Raw genomic sequence first — 17,293 nt, 5'->3', positions numbered from 1 at the left:
TGTACCTTTTCAGATGGTGACAGAACTCGGTAGGATGACAGATCTTGGTACGATTGAACCCTTAAGTGTTGTGATACCTCTCCTTAAGTTTTGTTGCATTTCGGATTTGTTTGGATGCCGAAAAGGCGTGATGACCTAGAGTGGTGAGATTGGATGCATACTGATTGTCTGACTAGGAAGTGGGTGATGTTTTTTTGTCGTAGAACGAGTAGCCTTCTAAGTTAACTTTGGTGAGATTGACACTCTCATTAAGTCTCCGTGCCCCATCCCGAGTCACTTCCTCGCATATTGACATTATGTTAGTACAAAAGAGCTATGCTGCAGATGTCCGTCGTAGCAACCTGCTAACATTTCTTTTCTTTCCCCAGGAACGGCGCCAATGTTAGCGGGTCACCACAACGGATGTCTGCATCATAGCTCTTTTGTACTAACATAATGTCAATATGCAACGAAGCGACTCGGGATGGGGCACGGAGACTTAATGAAAGTGTCAATCTCACCAAAGTGAACTCAGAGGGCTACTCGTTCTATGACAAAAGCAAATCAACCACTTCCTAGTCAGACAATCAGTATGCGTCCAATCTCATCACCCTAGGTCATCACACCTTTTCGGCATCTAAACAAATCCGGAATGCAATGAAACTTACGGAGAGGTATCACAACACTTAAGGGCTCAATCCTACCAAGTTCTGTCACCATCTGGGAAGGGTACATAAATCACGATCCATCACGAAAAATGTGCAAAAAACTGAAACAGAAGTACTTGGAAAGGTCCTCCTTAAGCATAGAAACACTTATCCATGGTCAAAACATCAAAAAACAACCATTTTAACCTCCAAATCAATGCATTTAGCTCACAAAAAATGCGTCGTGAACCACCAGAACTGAAAATGATTACACTTAGATTGTAGAGCAAGAGACAAGGAACGCAATGTGCTATTCAGAAACAATTTCTGATTACCAATTCAAGAGAAAAGAAGATTACAATTTGTAGCAGTAAGAGGCCTCCAGAGTGCACGTTTTCAACTCCCTTTTTGCTAATGATAATTCTCCTCTTAAAACTAAGGGTTTTGACTTTAAAAGTTAAGGGGGCTTTCCCACGGCCATCCGATCTTACAAGGGTGTAGATTCAAAGAAGTAGAGAGGGTATGCCTAATTACATCACGATTACAACTCATCCTAAGTTGAATTACATGGCTTTCTTCGAAAAATAGACTGTTTACAAGGTTTGGTGTGCATACGCCTGTATCCACCAAACAAGTCTTGATTACTCTCGAGGCTTCAGTCATCTCTAGTAGGAGAGTGTCTCTTTTTCTCTCAGATTCCCTTAGTATTGCATTAAGAGTGTCGAGCTCCTTCGTTGCTTCTTTGGCTCTCAGGTGGGTATCTTGTACCAGGTTTGAGAGGTTCTCATGTTCCATTTTCATGTTATCATCCCTTGTATGCAGCATGTTGTTCTCTTCAGCAATGGTAAGAGACCGTGTCTTGACTCTGTCCAGTATTTGATAGGCGGCTCTTATGTCTTCAGTTGTTGCTACCAGGTTTCTAGTTGTGGGTATGTTGAGTGGACCAGCCAATGGAACCTGATAACCCGTAGTGATCATAACTCCAGCAGGTAGTGCTCGGTAGGGGTCATACAAAGACCTCCATTGAGGCACTGTGGGGACTTGAACCATCCCTGGCACTCCGGGTTGTGGTAAGTATCTATCTGGAGCTCTTTTTTGAGACTCATGGTCTACCTTCCTGTTTTCCACTTCATCATCTCTTTTCTTGTTTCTGGGGAGCTCTTGTCTTTCTCCTTCTTCCCTTGCAGCCCATGGTGGGTTCAGAGTACCATAAACTATTGTAGAAGCCTCTGTCATTGTATATCCAGCTTGATGAGATCTTTATAAGTATTTCTTTCATCCTTTTCCTGATCTCTGTGTGCAGATGTTGCCTCTTCTTTTGCTTTTGGTGAAGATTGGGGTTCGGGTGTAGATGGTTTTGGGCTCGGAGGAGGTGTGGGAGAACTTGGTGGTGAAGATGGTGTTTCCTCTTCTCTTCCTCTTGATCCTTCTTCTCCTGTGTTTCTGATGTTTCTTTTAAATTTTGTTTGATATTCTGTACTTGAAACGCTCTAAATTTTGTTGATCAAGTATCCTTTTCGTCTCTTCATTTGCCTGGTCAAACTGGTCCTCTAGTGGTTTGGAGGAGCTTTCTCCAACCTTCGCCGGGTGTGTCACCCAGTATCTTCAAAATCTCCTTTTAATGCTCTGAATTGTTCTATCAATCTTTCAATCCGAGCAGCTTTTTGACTGTGTGTTTCCTTGGGTCTGGATTCCCTGGCCAATGCTGCTTTCCCTGTCTTCCTTGGTGGCTCCACATGCTCGTCTTCAAGCACTATTTGCAACTTTCTTCTTAGCCTGATGTTGATGGGTGGAGCTATTTCTTTTACCGGCTCATCTCCGATATCAGGTTTCACTTTGAACCACTCATTCTATGTTGGTGGCTCTAGCCAATGTCCTCTTGCTCCGATTGTCTCATATGCAATCTTCGTCAAGGTTTCCCCTCCTCAAATGTACTTGGGCTTTTCCATGCCCATGCCAACCACTTGTTCATGCACGTATTGGGCGTAGTTCACTTCTCTGGGTATGTTGCTTTTCAAAGCTCATGTTATAGTTGTTGCCACAACATGGGGAGGAGTTGTGTATTTCTGTGGCCTCTTGCTGCAAACATGGAATTATTGGTTGTAGAGTTTTCGTATCTTTGCAGCCCTTGGGTCCACCAGGTCTTAGAATGTCTGATTTTTTTTTTTTGTGCATAGACCTTCACCTCCTCTCTTCTTTCTCAAACTGAGCTTCCCCTATTCTGTAGCCCAAGTGCATCTACTATGGTTTGAGGTGTGATTAGAGCATATGTTTTTTGGCCATCCAAAGTTGTTATCACGGCCTTGGCATCTTTTTGAATAGAGCTGACTAGCTCATATACTCTCTAAACATCTACACCTGCTGGTGGTGCTTTGTAGAAGTTATGAAGGTCCGCTCTTTCTAGCTGGTGGAGGTTCTCTTCTCTATTGGCCATTTCTAACATCTCCCGTGGATTCATTGGGATATCCACTGTGCTGCCTTGTGTGTCTCTCACAATGCCTTGATATACTACAATCCCTTCCTTTTCTAATGTGACCTCATCTACCAAGGCCTTCACAGGCTTGAGTGTTTCCTCTGGTAGTGTATAGGGTTCACTGGCCGCAATAATGTCTTTTACAGACATCCTCTTCTTCTTTGCTGGTGATTTACTGCCTCCATAAATCCTGTGGACACTTCAAAGGATTAAGTTAGATAATCCTGCATTTTCTTAGTTTCTATCTCTCCAAATGACTTATAAATTGAAAACGGTCTAACTAGGGCCTAAGGGTGCAGTGCATATGATGATGATTGCTTTTGGGTGTTGAATTATGTTATGAGACATCATACGCGTATGAAGTCTAAGTGCCTCAAAACAGAGTGATAGTTCACATAAGTGCAACATCCATCATGTACTTCATGAATATATATCTGGATTTCAATTTGGATATTGTTTAGATAAGCTGTGACCACTAGAACTCCCTGCAGGCTTGAAACTAGATTTTGGCTGAGTTCTAGGTATATGAGGCTTAAATGGGATGAAATTCGGTAGATGTCCTCATAATCCTGCTGTGGAGGCTTAGATTGATCAAGGTTGATTTCCAGGTTCATCTTCAAAGCAGTGAGACTTTATACGCGTATGAAGTCTACTATGTTACAAATGACTCAAACTTTCAGTGTAAGTAGTCACTAGCATATTATACCCATCTGTGACAATGAAATTGGATTTTGGATTCTCTTCCTCGGTTTGGAGCCAGATTTCACTTATGGAGCTTGGGATTCCGATATTAGGGTTAAGATGGGTACATGGCCACAAAATTTGATGGGATTTGAGCTTTGGGTTACTTTTGTTCGGATAAAATCCTTGGAGTAGAGTTTTGCCTCGCTGTCTCATTTCATCAATGGGAGACTTCATACGCATATCAAGTCATCCTTGAGTTTTCTGACTTAGGCTTCTTCTATAGCTTCCTTTGGTGTCTGGAACTCGCATTATCACTCTGATCCTCATTTGGGTATGGGCTAATTGGATGGGTCTAGATTACTCCATAGGAGTAACTTTCTGCTTTTGTACTGCAAGTGGTCTTTATCTAGTTCAAACCTATCCAAATTGAAGGTATGCATTGTATGCAACATGATGCATAAACCACAACTGAGAATTTCTTGGTTTTGCTGCAATATGGCAGCTTAGACTTTATACGTATATAAAGACTCTTGATGTTAAATAGTTAGAAATTCCACAGGCTGGTGTTGTATGGCTTGTGTAAAGTGTCCATGAATTCTGATATGACTTTGAACTAGTGGACTTTGTTAAAAGGCTTCAAAAGATGTCATTACACATGTTTAGCTTTTTTGAATGAATGAAGGTCACATCACCTCCAATTGTGATTGATGTGTGTTAGAGGGCTCATGATGATGTGTTCCAAGAGCTAAAGGCTTTAAATCCCAGCTAGCCAGCCATATCAAGGCTTCTAGATTTTATACGTGTATAAAGTTTCCTTGAGAATCCTTGACCTAGACTTGCTGCAGACCTAGTCCATGAGGTTTATAAGGATGTGATAGGTGCACCCATGAAATTGGGTAAGTATTCTTGAGCTTAAGGCCATAAATTAGGCTATGACACTTTGTTTTTGATAATGAAGTGAGTGATGTCCAATACATTCCCAATTTGGTGTAGAGGCTTGGTATGATATACTTTACAAGTTTGGATGATCAGTTTGTTAGCAACACTCCCTTATTGCAGAGTTAGTCTTTATACACGTATTTTTAGCATAGTCATATGATATTTGGGCTAGGTTTATGATATTTGGGCTAGTCTCTATATGAGTATTTTAAAGAATGCATTTTTGGGCATAATCATATGATGTTTGGGCTAGGTTTATGTTGTGCACAAAATTTCACATGATTTGGAGCCATTTTTATAAATCTAAAGTCAAATATTGAGATTAGGTTGAGACTTTGCATTTTTTGGTTCTTGGGTGCCTGTTATAGCTCCAGATTCAATGAAATTTTGTATGTTGCATCTAGAGGGTATGCAGAATGATGCTGTGAATTCATGAGTGTTTCTTGTGCAAAAATTGTATGTGAGACTATATACGCGTATGAAGTCTACTGTGATAAAAACTGATATTGATGCTTTGAGGTGGTTGGTGATTGTGCCTTAAGCTCTGCTATCTGTTTTTCACTTTAAAAAAGTCAAGTGATCAGTTTTGAAACTCTCTTCTTGGTATTTCAGTCTTCGGAAGGAATTTCTCCATTGTGGCCATGTTAACTTACGGATTCATCTTGATCTCTATTTCCCCCGCATGTGGATGTCTCTAGGAATCCTCCTGTGGCTATAATGAATCCTTTGGACTCACATATGCCCCTTTTGATGATTTGTCGCTCAAATAGCGTCTTTTGTTGAGGAGACTGTCGACGACAATTTTTCTTGACGTTTGATCTTATATATTGGTTGTTGATGATATGTCGATGAAGCCTTTGAAGTTTGCTTTGCGGCCTCGAAGCCTTGCCCAATGTTTTGACCCACTTTTTGATGGTCGATTTGGACGGAGACTTACTTGGCTTATAGACATGCTTGAGATGTATCTTCTCTTAAATTTTTGTGTCGTTTTGGCAATTCGTTTCTGATTAATCTTTGGCGTGTCCGAAAAGGTTAGGGTTTTTTTGGTTGACCCAAACCCTCATTGGAGGTCATAGAGGTGTTCTTTTAGCTTAGGGTTAACCTCCCATCAAGTCTCGTAGCAACCAGTTGGGTGGTTGATGCATTGCGGGCTCTTTTCAGTTTCTTTCTTGCGAAGCTACATTGCCGATTCTCAAAGTTTTTTCGCGAAAAGAGAGTGTAGAACAAGAAAAGCTTATGGTAACGATTCTACCTCTCGTATCTGGTGCCGGTCGGTGTGTCATGTGCATCGTACGAAGTCGCAGAAGATCCAATCGCTCTAGGTCTCTCAAGCTCTCTCTCACTTGTGAATAGTGAAAATGAGCTATTAAATGGGCCCAAAAGAACTTATACCGGGGTTCCTGGACCACTTCTTACCAAATTTGACATGTGCTCCTATCTTGTTGTGATATGTACTTTAGACTCAAAAATTTATGCATTTGGACTCCGGTTGCTCTATTTTTGAAAGATTTATCAATTGGCCAAAGATCTGCCAATTTGGCTTTTCCCAACTTTTTTGCATAATTGCACCCCGTCTTCACCATAAGTTGTCAATTTCTTATTGATCACTCCTGTATTTTTCTTTTGTTGCCAAAGTTTTATTTCACTTGCTTTTTCTATTTTCTTTGTTTTTGGCTGAAAACAATAAAAAATAAAGAAAAATATCTAACTTGACCCGGAAATTATCAAAAATTGAGATAATTAGGTAATATCATAACAACCCATTATATACATCAATCCGTAGTATTTTTTGTCAGATTGCTCCGTTTTCTCGCTTTTTGCCTAAAACCCTCTATTTTTTAGATATATACACACACTTGAGGCTCGTCTTGGTGTTTGTCATGTGTCATCTTGTTATTACACAATATTTTAGGACAAATAATCCATAAAATCAAGGAAAACAGTGTCCGTTTTTACACTTGTAGCGTGTCGATTCCTCGATTCCTCCACTCTTCCTGGTCAAAGTCCTCCTGGACGACCATGTCGATGTTGAAGCTTTGCATGGAAGTATGCTCCTGGGAAAGTCGTCTGAACAATAAGCTCTCTATTCCTCTAGCTCTTTCTTTGATAGTCAATAGAGTTTGTGAAGCCAGGCTGCTCAGTCTTTTGGTACCTGTGATTGTTTTTTGCTTAGGTCTCCACCACTGAATCTTCGATATTAGTTGATTAGAACTTGCCATTTGCTGGTTGTAGATGTTGTGTACTGGCAATTCTTGAAATTGTTGCTTTCAATTCCAGATTTTGGTATGGCGGTTGTGAGTATTGAGTAGTTTCTTTGGTACCCATATCTGTTTTTGACAAGAGTTTGGTTTCGGCTTCCTGTTTGTATAATATGTGGTTGGAGGGTCAACGTTAATTTATGGTTTCTCCTTCTTGGTCAATTGATCTTTTCGGACCCAAATCTGCTTGATAGCTTTGTTGTACTGACCCTGTTGTTTGTGTTGGGGTACTCTTTGGTGACTTATGTTCTTTGAATTATGATGTATGATGCTCCAGTTGTATACTAGGGTCTTTGCCTTTGAGACTTGATCTTGCTGGCTTGAATTTCTCTTTGTAATCTCTTTTTGGTCAATGGGTACTGGTAAGGGTTGCTTACCTTTGTCCGTCAATTGCAGGACTGATTGTTTGTTTTCTGCCCTTGTAGCAAAAGGAACTTGCTGTTTTGCCGAATCAGATTGTATATTTACAGTGTTTTGACTCCAGTCAAGTTGTACCTTATAACTTTTCTGCCAAGGTTCTCCTAGTAATATTGCATGTTGTGTGCTCCTATCTTCGACCACATAAAATATATGCGGATAGTCATGTTGATTTAACTGTACTCTAAGCACTATCCATCCTCCGAATAACTTTGAAGCTCGTTCTCCGTCTCCTGTAATTGGTTGTCAAGTTGAATTTGCTTGTAAAGGTTGTAGGAGATCAAGTTGACTTGAGCTCCCGAATCAAGTATCGTTGTTGTCTTCACTTGATTGTTTTAAATTTTGACATCAATTTCACGCTCTTGTATGGTCTCGTTGTCAAATTCTGTGACCCGAATTGCATTTATCTTTAGAGATGGTCCATGTTGTTACCGTCGAAGAAGCTTCTTTTTTGCTATCTTTTCTTTAGCCTCTGCTTGAGCTTCGGAAACAATGTTCTGTTTTTCGTGCATCCTTTTCTTTGCTTGATGGATTGTCTGGAGCATATTTGGGGTTAGTGGTAGATGAAATCTTTTTAGTCGGCAGCCACTTATCTAGTTAGGCATTTCCTCCCCATCCAATCTAGCAAGCTTGACGGCCCCACTTAGTGATAAATCTTTAATCACAAAGGGTCCCATCCCTCGCTTTTTAAGTTTCTTTGTATGTTGTTTCAACGTATAAAGCAAGACATAATGGCCTGTTTTGAAATTTTTGGAATGTACATGCTTATCAAAAAATTCCTTTTGCCTTCGTTTTTTAGCATAGATAGTTCTATTGAATGTTCAAGTTTTAATTCAATTTCTGGACTAACAATTAGTTGGTCCATCCATGTGTTGGAGGGTTCCTCGTTATTGGCCCAAGAAGCTCTACCTCCTCAACCTGTTTCCTTGGAGTTGGTTCTAGTAACGTTTGTGCAGTTTGGATCATCTTTTGACACATTTCCAGTCTCTATTTTTCCAACTCCGCATATGTCATCCATTTTTGTTCCCGAGTTTGGTCAATTTTAAGCCTTGAGTCATATGCTTTCAAGAGTGCGTCTAGATGTTCATTTACGTTTTTCACTAGCACCGATCCGCCTGATCCCGCACTTTTGGATTTTGATTTCTTCTCAAGCTTGATCTTTGTTGGTGTTTCTGACTTTTAAAGTGCTCGTTTTTCAAGTTTTTCTAGCCTGTCTTTGGTCCACTGTAATTCTTCTGTTAGGACATTTTGTTCTCGTTCATTCCTAAATTCTACTTGTGCTTTTCTAGCTTTCCACGTGTTTCGTTGACTTTTTTGTTCGATGCTAGGTGTTTTACCTCCTGGTCCTTCATTTCCAAGTCCCTCTTTTTCTTTTTGAGCCTCAGCTCATGTGATTACCTGTATGGGTATAAGCGTTTCATTCTTAGAACCATTGCTTGAAGGGATAGCCTCCAAAAGGTTTATGGTTGCTTTCAATGCTTTGTTTGGATTTTTTGGGCAATCGGCAATCAAATGAGTGATGCCGCAATCTGGACAATACGCATTCACTCGTACAATTTCCAAATGAGGACATTCTTTTATAAGATGGTTGCCCCCACATTTATAGCAAGGTCCCAACGGTTTTCGTGGAGCTCCTTGGGAACCCCTCTGTTGGTAAGCTAGTCTTAGTCCATTGAAACCTCCATTGGCTATGAGCAACAATGCTCTTTTGTCCAAACTATATCTAGTTTCTCCTGTAGCCTGTGCTGCGGTTGGTGGTCCAACATTGCTGAACATACTCCATGGTTCTGGCTCTTCTCCAAGAGCTGCTCCTCCACGCCAAGGGCTTTAAGCACTAAGCTTCACCAAGGAGCTCTGATACCATGTCAAAGTCAACGATGCGGAAGCCTATAGACCAAGGCGAGAGAGAGAGAGAGAGAGAGAGAGAGAGAGAGAGAGAGAGAGAGAGAGAACGAGAGAGAGAGAGAGAGAGAGAGAGAGAGAGAGAGAGAGAGAGAGAGAGAGAACGAGAGAGAGAGAGTCTCCTGAACCAATCAACCTTGGCAATGAATAACTGAATGTGTATACAATGGGGGCAACAGGTTTTCTTCTATAGCAATTCTCATAAATTTCCCTACCCAAGACTTTGACAAATATGTAAAATAAATACCTAAAAAAACAAACTAAATAATGGGATCACATTGGTCAATTCACTTGACATGCCTAAACTTTAACAGGAAGATCTTTGTAGTGACAACTAGATAGCCCTACCAACCACAATGGATAATGCATTGCGTAGTGGAAAAGTTAAATTATCACAGTCCTCTATGTCTTTAGCAATATTAGCTCCAATCTTCTCTATCTTCTTGTCCATAATCTTAAAAATTAAGCATGTCTCTTGTATATTGGGAAGCTTCACACAAAGATATGCCTTGTTTTATGACGTCCTAATCCCCATTCGTGAACTCTGAACACATCACATCCAAAATATAAAACTCCAAGATAATGAGTTTTTGGAAAACATCATGTCCATAATCTGACCAACAAGAATGACTTGGCTAGCCCATCCATAGTGTTTTGGATATCTCATTGGTTCCCTGCCTAATGCATGTGCATTAAACTCCGACCTACAGGACCAAATACCAATAACAAGAACTCCAGCACAAGGGTCCAAATTAATTATAGGGAGCATTGATTGCTTGCCCTTCTCTACCACTCACAAGCCTCTCTCTGGCTCAAGCTAGTGGTGACACTTGTCATTTGACTAGAAATCTAACATCGAGGCCACTGCCACAAGTGCCATGCCGATCTCTTCTGTCAAATCTTTATTACCATAATATATGTCCAGGTTGCCTTTGTCCTTGTCTATCTGTGAGTTCTTGCTTTTGCCTTTGGCTTCAAACTCTCGAGCCAAACAAAGGATTGAATCACAATCATGATTGTGGTCGTACCTCCCAGCTACCGAGGTAGCTAATTGAGTAGTGGTACTGCCATCCTTTTCCAACTGACCTTTGTCATTTTCCTCTACAAAACTACGCCATTTGCTTTTGCCTTCACAAACTCAAGCCAAACAACTTGTCGGGTTTTGTGAGAAGTGAGCCGGTGCATAGGGTGCTAAATGGATGGTTGACAATCCGTTATCCATAACTTTTGGTTTATATTTGGTCGTTGTCATCACGCCTCAAGCAAGGTAGGGACGTATTGAAGTTTCAAGGTCAGGTAATTGCGTACCTTGTCACACTTTAAAAGATGGATAGGGTGCGGAGGGTTGTCACCAATGGAGAGCCATAAAGAAGTAGTGCGTTTCAGAACACTAGGAGCAGAGATGTCACCCAAGGAGGGAGTTTGTCCCAAGGCGTTTCTAGTTCATAGCATTAGCTCAAGCAAGGGCAAGGCATCGCCAAGCGAGGTCGTTGTTCCAAGTACTGCTGCCTGCAGACAATGTTTTGAAACATTGTAAAAGGTTTGCGCTTCTAGGCTATGTCCAGAGGCTGGGGTGAGAACTGTCGGCGAGACAGGGGTCCACAATTCTCTTCTTCTCCGGGATCTCTTCTCCGAGAGCTGCTCCTCCACGCCAAGGCCTTCAAGGAGCACAAAGCTCTGATACCACGTCAAAGTCGATGATGCGAAAGCGTAGAGACCAAGGGGAGTGAGCACAAGATATACACACACACACACACACACACACACACACACACACACACACACACACATATATATATATATATATATAGAGAGAGAGAGAGAGAGAGTCTCTTAAACCAATCAACCTTGGCAATGAATAAATCAATGTGTATACAATGAAGGCAAGAAGTTGCTTATATAGCAATCCCAAAAAATTGCCCTACCCAAGACTTTGACAAATAAGTAAAATCAATACCTAAAAGCGAAACTAAATAATGGGATCACATTAGGTAGTTCACTTCAGATGCTTAAACTTTAACATTGTCAAAGTTGACAATGCCGAAGCGTAGAGACGAAGGGGAGTTATGAGAGAGAGAGAGAGAGAGAGAGAGAGAGAGAGAGAGAGAGAGAGAGAGAGAGAGAGAGAGAGACTCTTGAACCAATCAACCTTGGCAATGAATAATTGAATGTGTATATAATGGAGGTAAGGGGTTGCTTATACAAAAATCCTAGTAAATTTCCCTATGCAAGACTTTGACAAATAAGTAAAATAATTACCTAAAAGACAAACTAAATAATGGGATCACATTGGGCAGCTCACTTGAGATGCCTAAACTTTAACACCCTCTTTGCAGCTCATAGTGGACATCAATAGTGAAACCAAGTCGATGAAGAAGCTACCATGGACACCCTAGTAGTGGTCACCAACTCGATACACCTTGGTGTTGCTCTCCTTAACCTTGTACCTGAAAGTAATGTCGTCTTGAGCATTGATTTCCTTTGTATAAACTTTGAACTGTAGACCATACTACGTCCAATAATCCCCATAATTTGTGAACTATGATAACATCACGTCCAAAATATAAAACTCCAAGATAATGAACTTTTGGAACACATGCTATCCAAAATTTGACAAACAACAATGAATTGGCTAGCCCATCCATAGTGTTTTAGGCATCTGATTGGCTCCTTGCCAGATGCATGTGCATTGAACTCCGACGTATGGGATGAAGCACCACTAACTTGAACTCCCACACAAGGGTCCAAATTAATTATAGGGATCATTGCTTCCTTGCCCCTCTCTGCCACTCACAAGCCTCTCTCTGGTTGAAGCTAGTGGTGACATCTGTCATTTGACTAGAAATCTAACATCAAGGCCATTGTGGCCACCATCACCAATGCCATGCCGATCTCCTCTGTCAAATCTTTATTACTGTAATCTCTGTCCAACTTGCCTTTGTCATTGTCTATCTATGAGTTCCTACTTTTGCCTTTGCCTTCAAACTCTCAAGCCAGACGAAGGGACGAATCACAGTCATGATTGTGGTAGTACCTCCCGGGTACCGAGGAAGCTAACTGAGTACTGGTACTTCATCCTCGTCCAACTGACCTTTGTCGTTGCCCTCTAGCAAACTCCGTCATTTTCTTTTGACTTCATAAACTTGAGCTAAACAATTGTCGGGTTCCTTGAGAACTGAGCCGGTGCATAGGCCGCTAAATGGATGGTTGACGATCTGTTATCCACAGCTTTTGGAATGTAGAATCAAGAGGAGATTGAATGTCGGATCCTCCTCCCAGCCAACATTTTATAGGAGGGCCCATCGCCCTTTGCCATAAATGATCCCTTGTCCACACCTTCAGCCAGCCCTTGGTCTAAGTCCTTGACTCCCTAGGTTGAGCGCTTCCCTCTAGCCCTTGGCCTGACATTACTCCCCCCTTGGAGAAGTGTTTTCGTCCTCGAAAACAAAAGTGAGAAACTTCTTCTTAAGAGCACTAATGTTTTCCTAAGTGGCGCCTTCTTCAGGTCGATCTTTCCACTTGATTAAAGCTTGTCGATGTACATGATGATGTGTACGCAAATCATGATTTCAAGAATCCACTCAGGTTCATACGGTGGGGTAGAAGGTTCAACAAAATTGACCAAAATCTGTTGGTCAATGACATTGTCGTCCCCATGTAATTGTTTACGTAAACGGCTTACATGAAATACCGGATGGACACGACAGTGTGTCGGTAACGAGAGTTTGTAGGCACAATCACCAACTCGCTTGAGTATCATGAAAGGCCCACAAAATCTTGGAGATAATTTAGGTGTTGACCCAGTCTTCAGACTTTTCGAATGCTCTGGCACACGTAAAAAAACTTGTTCCCCTTACTCAAAGATAACTTGTCGATGTTTCTCATTAGTGAACTTCTTATACCATTCCTGCGCTTGCCAGACATTCTGACGAGCGAGTTTGAGCATATCCATATGGTCTTGGAGAAAATCCTTAACTTGCTGGAGTTTTTTAGTTGCCAACCCGACCATAAAACGTTGTATCATTCTTTACGATACTAGAGCTTTGCGTCATACTCTTGAAGGATCTCAGCCCACCTAGCCTTTCGACCCTTCAAGTCGGTTTGCTGTGTAAACCGTTTTATGATTTCATGGTTAAACACGATCTCAAACTGAGCTCCATACAAATAATGTTGCCATGGCTTCAAAGCATGTTCGCGTTTATAAGCAGAATAATTCTGCTGCGCTAAATCAAGCTTCTTGATTTCAAAGTCAATTGGCCTCCCCTCTTGAAGGACTACTCGAATAGCACAGTTATTGGCATCCGTTTCCAAAACGAATGGTTTCAAAGGATCCACAATATCTAGAATAGGAGTTGTAGCTAATGCATCCTCGAGTGTATCAAAACTATGCTAGTGGGCGGCCCCCCACTGGAAGGTCTTTCCTTTGCCTTTCGGTTGGTCCGTCATGGAAACATCAATATTAGCATATTTTTTAACAAACCTTTGATAAAAACCTGCAAATCTCAAGAAAATCTGTAACTCTTCCAGATTTTTAAGAGAAGGCCACCTCCAAATGGCATCCACTTTGGATTGATCCATGTGCAATCCAGTAGCTGAGATAACATGTCGTAACAATTCAAACACCTGCCTTAGATGTTACAAGTGTTCTTCCTTAGAAGCACTATATACAAGAATCTCATCGAGAAAAACGATAACAAATTTGTCCAAGTACAGTCTCAAGACACTATCCATGAGTGTCATGAATGTTGCGGGCGCATTGGTTAACCCAAAAGGCTTAACCAAAACCTCGTAATGTCCAAACCTTGTTTTGGGTATACCAGCAAGTCGAATACGTACTTGGTGATAGCCCGGCCGCCGCAAGTTTATCTTTATAAAAATACGAGCATGAGTGAGCTTGTCAAACAACTCATCCACGCATGGTAATGGTTATCATTTCTTAACAGTGACTGCATTTAATCCACGGTAGTATACACACATGCGCATACTACCATCCTTTTTCTTCACTAATAGAATAGGAGAATCCCATGGTGAAGAACTCGGTTGGATAAACCCTCTATTAAGATAATCAGCAAGATGACATTCCACCTCAGCAACTTCAGATTAACTCATTCTGTAGGGTGATTTACTAATTAGTTTACTACGTGTAACCACGCAAATGACATGTTGCACAGATCGTGTCGGCAGTAATCCTGATGGAAAATCACTAGGAAAAACATCATGAAATTCCTTTAATAAAAATTTTAATTCACTAGAAAGCTTTGCCTGTTGAGAAGTAGCCATTGCTGGAAGAGATAGGAGAGAAGCATGCGGCATTGAGGAATGGTACTAGGCTATGCAACCATTCCCTACCAAGTACCACATCTGTCCTCTCCATATTCATAACTTGGAAATCCAAGGATGTGGAATAGCCTTGTATTTCCAATGGTACAACTCTGACTTGAGTATCCCATACTTTGGCATCATAACCATTCATCATCGCTACCTTGTAACATTGGAAACTCAGAGTTTACGTCAATTTGAGTTTTTTCACTAATCCATAGTTAATGAAATTGTGAGTAGCAACGTCATCTATCAAGATACACACCTTGTGCCCTTGAAGAGATCCGTGCATACGCATTAACTCATGTGGACTGAAGGTCTGTTGCCACATGGAAGCTGTGATACAACATTCATGCACCACCTTGGTGTGTGTTACCTCCACTGTGGAGAAAGGTGAGGAAGATTCAAGAGGCACAGTTGCACCATGTGCACTGCTTTCTCCTTGCCGTGAGCTGCAGATTTCCCCTTGGGATAGAACTTTTTTCCATGGCCTCTTCCTAAGCATTGAAAGCATAGCTTCTCTTTTTTAGCCTTCTCAAATTCCTCAAGAGAGAGAGGACCACGAGACCCCTTGGGTTTTTTAGCTGCTTTAGAATTGGCTACTAGAAATTTCCTTTTATTGTGCCCATATTGTGTGCGTGTAGTGCCATGTGTATTAGCAGACACGTGATAATTGTGTGATTTCTTTTCATCCAGATTATCATGAATGTGTGCTTTCACTATGGCCTCCTCAAGTGTTTTAGGGTCTTGAGTCTTGACGTTGATAAACCACTTTTGGTATGTACAAAGTAGTGCGTATATGCACGGTCATATGTACAAAAATATATAAATACATGCATTTGGGAGATTTACTAAGTGGTTTCAAGTTCAAAAAAAGATGCAACATGTACACATTGTGAATAGTCAGGCTCATGCGCTAGCAGTCGGACACATGTACATGCCCGTATAGGGTATGAGGGCCTTGGATATGGTTCTAGGTGAATTATTTTGGCTCTAGATAATGTGTTTGAGCTTTCTAGAATGTAAATAATTCAAGAGAGAAGTGTGGGTACTCTCATCCCGCTCAAGAAGTTTGGGACATGCAGTAACTGTCTATTTGTGGCGCCTGATTTGCGGTAATACGTGCATCGCCCTAGAAGTGGTCAAAAATGGAATGTGGGGATGTGGAAATGTGATTTGGGTATCAAGGATCAAGAGTGCGAAATTTGGTGAATTTTGGAGTCCGTTTGGGGTTTTTCCTGCGAAAAATGTCCGCCAGGGGCCAAAAAGGGTCAAAAAATGGTCAAAAAAGGTGTGAAATGGCTTCAAATTGCCACATCACTCACGGTGGCATGAGTGTTCCAGCTGAGGGAGGACTTTTGAAGAGGAATATCAACACTTTCACCCCTCTGTGTGTGGGAGGAAGCAGGGTTCCTACAGGTGGTCTAGTGCAGTCCCGTCGCGTTCGCGTCCTGTTTTCGAGTGTGTGGAGGAGTGAATGAGAGATTTCTCTCTTCAATTTTGCACTTGGGAGAGTCTATGGGAGTTCTGAGGTCTCCATGGATGTGTGTGTGCAAGGAATTGAGGGAAGAAGGTGCGGCTTTCTGCAAGACTATGTGACCCTGTATCGGTGCCATTAGGGTTGGCGCTACTCCAAAGAGTCCAACAGAGTGGAATTTGGTGAAGATTTTGCAATGGTTTGAGAGTGTCCTTTTGTGGCTGGAGTTTTTGGTTTTTTGATGGTTTTTCTTGCATATTTTGGTCACCATCAAGCGTGATTTCAAGTGTTGATCACCTCGACTCACCTTGTAGTGTCTGCGGGCAGGTAAGGGCTTGTTGGTCGAGGCGTTTGGAGTTCGAATTGAGCTTGTGGGTAGAGTTTTTAGGGAGCTTTTGAGTGGTAGTGAGTGAGGTGAGGAATTCAAGTAGATTCCTTGTGTTGTGTTTAGTTGTCTGGGTGTGTGAGTGTGCGCACGACATCTTTTGCTCCATCATCCTTTGGCGATCATGCTGGGGAGCGAAAATTGCCGGTTGTGCACCCACAATTTGGATTTTGAGCAGTGATGTACACAAATTTTGGATGTTGAAGGCAGTTTCATGATGGTGGTGCCATTCCAACTATCAATTTTCACAGGTTCTGAGGATGCAGACGATTGGCTTGCATCATATGAGTTCGACTTGACATGTTTATGCCGTGGAGTTCCAAGTGAGGCGCAAAAGCTTGTAGGTATCAATGTGGTGGTCAGAGGTAATGCAAGAGAATGGTTTGAGAAATTGTCACAGGATGACAAAGTGAATTGGGACAGCTTTAAGATATGCTTTTTGAAGCGGTTTAAAAAGGTGATTCCTCACCAAGATGCATGGAAACAGGTCACTAGTTTGTTTATGCAAGAGCACGAGTCTGTTGCAGATTTTTGGTCAAGATTTGATGATGCTTGGAGAGTGTGGAAAGATGCTCTATTGCATGTGGAAGCCATGTCTAAAGAGGAAGTTTATTCCGCATTTACAAATAGCCAAAGAATACAGGTGTTCACGAGTTTGTTACGACCAATCCTTAAAGTGAAAGTGCAATAGAAAGAGCCGAATTCCATGTGTGAAGCATTGAAGATAGCACTGCAAAAAGAAAGAAAGCTATGCGTTGCCACAGGCATGAAGTTCCCTTTTTCAATACGTGGTATGGATAGTGTGGATGACCT

The 17,293-nt window shown here is 41.5% G+C and overlaps 1 protein-coding gene across 3 annotated transcripts in view; it reads left to right on the top strand.

The window, feature by feature from the left end:
* The window catches only part of LOC147449450 (uncharacterized), a 279,835-nt gene that overhangs the window by 247,444 nt on the left and 15,098 nt on the right, over window positions 1-17,293 (top strand). The window contains exon 4 of one of the 3 annotated variants that reach the window (XM_086521896.1): window positions 7,406-7,716. The exons of the other annotated variants lie outside the window; for them this stretch is intronic. The gene's annotated coding sequence lies outside the window, so the exon portion shown is untranslated. Of the gene's footprint in view, window positions 1-7,405; window positions 7,717-17,293 lie in introns of those variants that run through there. 3 annotated transcript variants of the gene reach the window in all.

The sequence above is a fragment of the Adiantum capillus-veneris genome, chromosome 10 (genome assembly GCF_014529385.1).
Source record: "Adiantum capillus-veneris isolate H3 chromosome 10, ASM1452938v2, whole genome shotgun sequence".
Taxonomy (NCBI): Eukaryota; Viridiplantae; Streptophyta; class Polypodiopsida; order Polypodiales; family Pteridaceae; genus Adiantum; species Adiantum capillus-veneris.
Note: the sequence above shows the minus strand (reverse complement) of the source record. Positions and strands in the feature narration are given on the sequence as shown.